Here is an 8,367-nt window from a genome sequence, read left to right as displayed (position 1 = left end):
TGGGAATGTGTGTAATGCTACTTCATTACAGTAGCAAATATCAGATCAGATGAGACACCTCAACAGCATTTATATTACAAATGATACAATGATTTCTGAATACAAATTTATGCTTTGTAAGGCATTTGAGCTGACCTGTGGGCTGGGGCTTTTTAACGCTTTCCAAGATCTCCAAGAGTCTGAAGTGGATGTTAGAAATAATATGCACACTTCACAACTTATTCAAAAAAATGATACTGACTGCGTATGGATTTAAAGACATCAAGCTTTATTTACAAGCATATATGCTATCGCTCCGAGCAAGATGATGCATGGTAAACCTTTTTAATATAGTATAGTGCAATTTAGTAATATATATATATATGACTAAATCTTACAAATATTAAGTTCTGTCATGAGGGTTGTCATGACAGAAATGTTGATATTCAGATAAATGTGTTAAGATGAGATTTTGTGCCATCTCTGGTCAAGAGAGAGAAAAATAAGGTGGGGGGTTGGGTCATCTTGCCCCAAGGCCTTGTTACTGTCTTAACCTATACCATGACCATAACATACAAAATCATGACATAGAGAAGTGAAACCCTGAAGGTTCATTCAATGAATAACAGCATCACTGACTGTGTGTGGCACTTAATGTGACATACTCTTTCATCCTCTCCTACTCTCTTCGTTTCTCTTTTCCTTTCACCAACACCTAACGTAATTCCAAAGAGACATATACAGTAAATCTGTCCACACACACACAAATGATATTCCACTCTTGGCTATTGAAGTGGGGTGCCCTTTTCATTTCTGTTTTAATTTATATGAGACTGCTAAAAGCCATTAATGTTCTGCACACTGTATTTTCAGTCGTACTCCAATCTACTTCTCTTTATTTTATGTTATTCTTAAGTCAGAAACATCTATAGAACTGGAAGAAAGACACAGAAGAACAATATTCTTCTGACTTAACCTGCATAATGCATATTAATATCTGTAAAGGTACACAAAATGATGGCTTGGTACATACATAAAAAAAAAAAATTGCCCCTTTTTTGTGTGTGAGCAAAAATATGTTGTTTTTGTGTGTCTCGCTTTAAATGCAAATGAGCTAATGCTCCGCCTCCGTTCAGAAGACGCCGATCCTTTACACAAGTTTCGGATACAAAAACAAAACGCGATTCTCTCTCATCCAAAATCACAGAAATAACCAGTAGCAGAGTGCAGCCTAACAGAGAGACTCAGAAAGAGGTTGCAACTTTTAGAAGCACCTGGACGTTATGAATGGTTAGTGGATACATTGTGGAGTTACATTAATTTGTCTTGCCTGTATTGTCATGTTTAACTTTTACACAAGTTGACACAGTTCCCTGAGGTCTTTATAAGACAGCTGTGAAATTTTTTTGGTCAAATAGTGTTCTGTGCTCGTCTGTGCAACAACAGAACAGTTTGCATGCTTTACTCTTTTGCCATTGCGTTTGAACTGGTTACACTGTTGTCTTGTCACTTGCAAAACCAAATGGCGGCGCCGTGGATGGAAACGTGCAGATTAAGAGGCGGTAATATTATAATTAGATCCCCTTCCTACATCAGAAGGGGAGCGAAACCTATTTTTTTTACATTCTTGCAGAGAAAGGCTTACCAAAACAAAGTTACTGGGTTGCACTGGGGACCCGATTATAGCACTTGAACACGGAAAAAGTCTGATTTTCATGATATGTCCCCTTTAAACCTACCATTAAACCAATGCATAGTGTTGGTATAGCATTATCTGATACAGTAAGGTAGCATTATTCATCAAGACACCTGTTCTTGTTCATTGAAGTCTGTGAAATTAAACATAGACTTGCTTGCGGTCAGGATAATTCTTTACGAATCTTTTGCGAAATGGAAATACTTACACGAATTTACTGATAAGTATACAATCCTAAAATATAACGTGTCATAAATGCATCTGACAGTAGGGCAAGCCATGTAGGTTTATGATTTCGTTTGGAGCGCAGCACAGAGTTTGAAATTACATTCTGCACACAGAGAAGATCCGCACTGACACCGCGCAGAAAGACCAAGATAAACTCATAAAAGTAATAACTAATGACGTTCCCGGAAATCCCTTATTTGGACTAAGATATCCACATATTGATGTAGCTGAATAAAAAGTAGAAATGTTTTGACTGATGAGTTCAAGATGAACTCATAAAAGTAATAACTTATGACGTTCCCGGAAATCCCATATTTGGACAAAGATATCCAGATATTGATGTAGCTGAATAAAAAGTAGAAACATTTTAACTGATGAAACTTAAAGACAATAAACACACGATTGCGACAATATTGCCTGGTTTCACAGATAGGGATTAGATTAAGCCAAGAGGCCTTAGTTCAATTAGGACATTTAACCCTTATCCCCTCCTCGCATTCTGTAACAAAATCCTTCCCTCACGGGTCTCCCCTTTCTATTTTTTAATGCAATTTTTGTGGAGATTTTTTTATTACATTTTTTATGTACCTATAAATTACTAGATTTTATCAATAAATAGTACAATTTATGCACATTTTTCAAACTCTTTCAACTTAAATTAAAAAGTAACTCTTCAATATGCATAACCAGTTAAAAAATTCTCACAATGGGTCAATTTGGGTGTCTCTGCCTACCTTATCTCTTCAGTATGCATTCAGATACTCATGCAGATATTATAAGATCATTTTTTGGTAAAGGTTTAGTGTTTTTTGTTTTAATTTTGAGCATTTTTTTTAGGTTTTTCTATGTATACTGAAGCATTCCTCGCATTCAATTAATTCCTAAGGGGGTCAAATTGAAGGATTTGTTACTTTTTTTATTACAACCACAGAAACTCCTAGAATTCAGTAAAAAATAAAATAAAAATTGTGTGGTTCAAGTGCAACAAAAGTCCTAAGGTCTTGGACCACTCCGAATATTTATTTTTATTTTTTATTTTTATTTTTTAAATGAGTTTCGGGTCAAAATGACCCGAGGGAAGGTTGAAGTAAGGTAGCTTTTATAAACATACCCTAGAAATTTTTAAAAAAAAAAATCTTTCATAACCCCAGGAACCTCATTTCTGTGTGGAATGTGGACAAAGCTCGTAGCAGTTGTTAACAAACATACCCATATTTCCTCCACACCGAGGTTGATGGAGAAGTAAGGCTGAAGATTTATGGCTCTAAGAGAGTGGAAGTGTGTTATAAGTGTGTAATGGTTGGGAACGCAATACCCACGTCGCCATACGAGCAAGTCTCCATAGTGTGTAATCAAGGCACACAGGCTGACGAAAGAACTTGCGCCCCAGGAGTGGAGCTAAAATCGAGACTATAAAATCTGACGACACATGGAAGTAGGCGTCCTTCAGATCTATCGTGACGAACCAGTCCTCGGATCTGATTTGTGACACGATCTGTTTGAGAGTGAGCATCTTGAACTTGAGCTTCCCTACAGTGCGATTTAAAAGACGTCAGAGTCAGGACCTCAGAGTCCTGACGTTATTGGCGTCAGGGCTTCTTTTTAGACGCGGCCTTCTTAGCGATGATGACTGTCCTCAGATCAGCCCTATCGCGAGAAGGCCGCGCCTGAGAGCGCCCTACCTCGTCCCTCCAATTTCTCTGAGGGGGGGCATGAGACGCGACGCTCTGTTTCCGTTGCGCTCTTTTCGAGGAGCTACTCTACGGCTGGGGCTGCCCTTTACGTTCAGCAGCCCCGGGAATCTTGACTTTCAGGGGGATACATTTTTGAAACGCCGCCGCCTGCTTTTTCTCCTCCTGGAACCTCTCGATGACAGTATTAACTGCGTCACCGAAGAGGCCCGCAGGAGAAAGCGGGGCATCTAAGAGAAATTACTTTTCTTTTTCTTTCATCTGGGTCTAGTTTAACCATAAATGCCTCTCCGTGGCCACCAGGGCTGCCATAGACCGGCCGACAGATTTTGCCGTCTACTTGGTGGCCCGGAGAGAAAGATCTGCTGCCTGACGAAGTTCCCTCACAGTGTCAGTAGAAATCTCACCCCCCTTACTAACATCTTCCAACAGGTCGGCTTGGTATGCTTGAAGAATGGACATTGTGTGCAAACATGCTGCTGCCTGACCTGCCGCCGAGTATGCCTTCCCCACCAGTGCTGATGTATTTTTAAGAGGTCTGGTGGGGAGAGCCGGTGCCTTAAATGACGATGCCGATTCGGGAGAGAGATAGCTCGCGAGCGTCTCCTCCACCCTCGTCATCGACACATAACCAAATGATTTAGCTCCCATAATATTAGCATAAGCATTTGACTGGTTGGTGTAAACTCTCGATGAAGCTGGTCTAACCCAGGACTTCGACACCTCAGTATGAAGGTCTGGGAAGAACGGCAGACACCGGCGTGAAGGCTGAGCGCGAGATGGCAGAAATCTCTCATCTAATTTACGTCTATGACGAGACTCCTGCCTATCTAGTGGCCACTCGATGCTGAGCTTTTTAACAGCACGAGCTAATACATCAAACATCTCCTCTTCAGCTGGAGAATGAAGTGACGAGTCTTCAGTCTCCTCTGTCTCAACAGTTTCAATATCCAGCTCCTCGGAACTGGATAGTAGAAATTATTGCGCCCCACCCTGGGCAGAAGTAACCGCAGTGCGTGCTTCTGCACCGGAGATAGAGGCGCTGGATCTCGCCGGTGAAGGATGAGATAGGGCGGGGCCCGTCTCACTCCCCTCAGTGAGATCCATTTGCGAACCCCACGACTGACGTCGCCGCTCTGCCTCGACAGAAGCGGGACCCGAGCCGCGGGGAGCACACAGCGAACCGCCCTCCTCAAAGAGCGATCACCGGGAGCGCAGCGTCCGTAGTGGAAGACGCTCGCAATGCTCGCAATCAGCCCCCTCGAGAGCTGGGTACTGGGTATGGTACTGCTGCAGTCCTAAACAGCAACACATAGTTGATGTGAATCCCTGCCTGTGATGTATCGAGTAGAGGGGGGAACACACTTCCTATATTGCTGCTCGCTCGTCACTTGTTCTTGGCTCATTTTGGTTTTTTAATATATATAGAAATATATATAGTGAAAACTCCTGCCTAGTCACAACTAGAAAACAGACAAACACGAAATAGACTGATCAAACACACACAGGCCGCTGCTGAAGTAACAGAAGCTGTATCGCTTGTGATTCTGGGGTGCTTTATAGTTTCCTGGTCGATGATATTACTCGCCTATGACGTTCCGTCTCGCCATTGACTGATTTCATTCATGCTTCAGACGCACTACGCTGGAGGCGTTCCCACCGCGTTTCCACGCAGCGGTAGTTCCCTGAAGGGGAACTTGCTTCAAGTTTCAAGTTTCAAGTTTAATTAATTTATAAAGCACATTTAAAACATCCACAAGACTGATCAAAGTGCTGTACACCAGTGGCGTAGCCACGAGGGAGCCTGGGTGGGCCTAGGCCCCCTCATTTATATGTCCGGCCCCCTCAGATTTCTGATGGCTTAAAATAAAATAATAAAAATAAGAAATTATTGATGTGTTAGTCTAATTGATAGATTGACCAATCAAAATACTGCGCGGTAAAATGCGGCTGTTTTCAAACTTAATTTGACGTGTTGTGCGTAACCTACGCTGTCATCTTCGCGTGAGAGTTCATGCGGTGAATGGCAGCGTTGTGCAAACTTGCAAAGTACAGTATTACGCACGAAAAGATGAGCGAGAAGGAGAAAATAAGCCATCTACATCTGAGTTTGCTTCAGCTTACTACAAGACGACAGCGAGTGAAGTGGCTGGAGACAGAAACGCACATATTTCATCACAGGAATAGCGGTGAGACTTCGACTCAGATCGGCACAATGTGCAATGACTTGTTTGCAATTTATGAACCGCCTTCACAACCAGTGATGACCACATTTCCTTTATAGCCTATATCTGTTGTAGCCTATATGAAGAGTTTGGTTTCAAAACGCGATAAATTCATTATGATTAATTTGAGTAATAATGTGTTCTCTTACGAGAGATACTCTCGTACTGCGTAGAATACGCTAGGGGAAAATCCTTTTCCACGAGAATACTGAAGCCAAAAAAATGATCCTTTAATTTTGTATCAATGTAAAACGCGTTGCGGCAGCATACAGACATAGGCGAGGCAGCTTGCGCGCCTATTGGCTGGTCTGCTGGCAACTGCTTAAGCCTATCGAGCGAGACCTAGAGTGACGTCAGACCCAATGAGGGCGCTTCGCCTCGTGGCTTAGGTCTATAAATACCGCTCGCAGGCATTATTTCTCTGATTTTTCATCCTTCAGCGAAGCAACTCACATCGCTGGATCCGAGAAGAAGCCGCGCTGTTGAAGAAGCACCTCAGCGGGACGAGTCGACGAAGCTGCTGGCCGCGCCGCCTTCATCGCCTTCCTGCTGCGCTATCCAGCGCCCATATCCTTTATTGCACTGTGTGTGTGTGTTCGCCGGCGCGACTCACACTGTCTAAAAGAGCTGCGTCTTTTTCAAGATGCCTGCTTGTGGCTCGTGCAAAGCCACACTCAGCGACGGGGACCGCCATGTCATCTGCGCTTCCTGCCTGGGTCAAGAACATGCAGCTCTCGCGCTCGCTGATGGCGGCTGCCATCACTGCGAGCTGTTGCCATTAGCGACTCTGAGGACTCGCTTGGCACTGTTCAACGAGACTGCGCCCACACCTGCTGTTGTGCCGCGCCGTAAAAAGCGCCGCGCTCAGCGAATCCCGGAGCCCTCTCTCAGCCGTCAAAGCTCGCCGGTGCGCCCGCCTGCTTCTCCGGTTTCATCAGCTTCACTTCCGGACGGACAGCGGCCGCGGTCTGCCGCCGCTTCTGTCGATGACGCTGATGAGATCGACGCGCTGCTACGAGAGGGGGATTCCTGCTCTCTCATAGCATCAGGCAGTGAGGATTGGGCGAGCTCTGAGGATCCCGCCCCCCCTGCCCGTGCTTCTACGGGAAAGAGAGCGAGCATTGAGGCGGAGCTCATGCGCGTGCTCACTCAGGCCACGGCGAGCCTCGGCCTCGAGTGGATTACGCCTGAGCAGCCTGCTCACAACCGGCTGGACGGCTACTTCCTGCCTGGGGAGCGCGTTTCACCTGCATCCAAGCCAGCGCCCTTTCTTCCTGAGCTTCATGAAGAAGTCGCTAAGTCTTGGGGCTCCCCTTTTTCGGCCAGGACACAATCCTCTGTCTCTTTGGCGTTCTCCGCTGTCGACGACGCAAAGAACAGAGGCTACCACTCCCTACCGCCGGTCGAAGAGGCTATTGCAGCGCACTTATGCCCGCCCTCTGCTGGACGGCGTGCTAAGATGGCGCTGCCCTCAAAAGCCTGCCGCACGACGTCAGCCCTGCTCCGCCGCGCTTTCTCCGCCGCCGGGCAGGCCGCGTCAGCGTTGCACACCATGGCCACGCTCCAGATATACCAGGCCGATCTCCTCCGCCAGCTGGACGAGAGAGGACCTGACGCAATCTGCGTGCCGGACTTGAGGAGCGCTACAGACTTCGCTCTTCACGCCACCAAGTCAGCAGCACAGGCCATTGGACGGAGCATGGCCTCGCTCACCGTGTCTGAGAGACATCTGTGGCTTACGCTCTCTGACATGACTGAGTCAGAACGCACCGCGTTCCTCGACGCGCCGCTTTCCCCTGCCGGCCTCTTCGGAACCTCGGTCAAAGATTTCGCCGATAGGTTCGCTGAGGTGCAGAAAGCGACTCAGGCCATGAAGCACTTCCTCCCGAAGCGCTCCGGTTCTGCAGCAGGCCGTGCGAAACCGTCTGCTCAGAGCTCACAGCCTAAGCCTCCGCCCGCCACCTCCTCTTCTCAACGCCGCCAAACTCAGAGCTCGAGACCGCGCTCTCGCTCATCCGGCCGCCGCCCCGCCCCGCGTGGCCCGCGGCAGAAGATTGCGTTGAAGCCAGAGGCCCCGAAATCGTCCTAGCACGCCTAGGAAAGCGACGGTGTCCAAGTCCCGCTGCGGCCGGACTTCCACCAAAGCTTGCCGCTCGTCCAGTTCCAGGAAATGTGACTGGTCCAGCGTATTTAGCAGCCAACAAGCCGGTTCCATTACCCGCTTGCCTGCACACAAAAGCCGTTTTTACGGCTACCCAGATAAATCCCTTAAAGAGTGTATTTTCTGGTGTCCCGGCCACGGCCGACGGTGTTTCATGTGTAGAAAAAATGCCCACTACTCAGTGCCCATTCCTACACACAAGCACAGCCCTTCACACAGGGCCCGCGCACATAAAATCGACTCAGATCGATTGCGCTTCAAATGTAGCAAAAGTGCCCACTACCCAGTGCCCACAAACGCTACTTCCCACATGTCTCACGGTCCCTGTAAATACAGGACCAGTATGCATATGCTCTGCTCACGCGAGCAATGCTGTAAAGGTGGTGT

This window comes from Rutilus rutilus (genome assembly GCF_951802725.1).
Source record: "Rutilus rutilus genome assembly, chromosome: 7".
In the NCBI taxonomy this organism is placed as follows: Eukaryota; Metazoa; Chordata; class Actinopteri; order Cypriniformes; family Leuciscidae; genus Rutilus; species Rutilus rutilus.
This window is presented reverse-complemented; position numbering follows the sequence as displayed.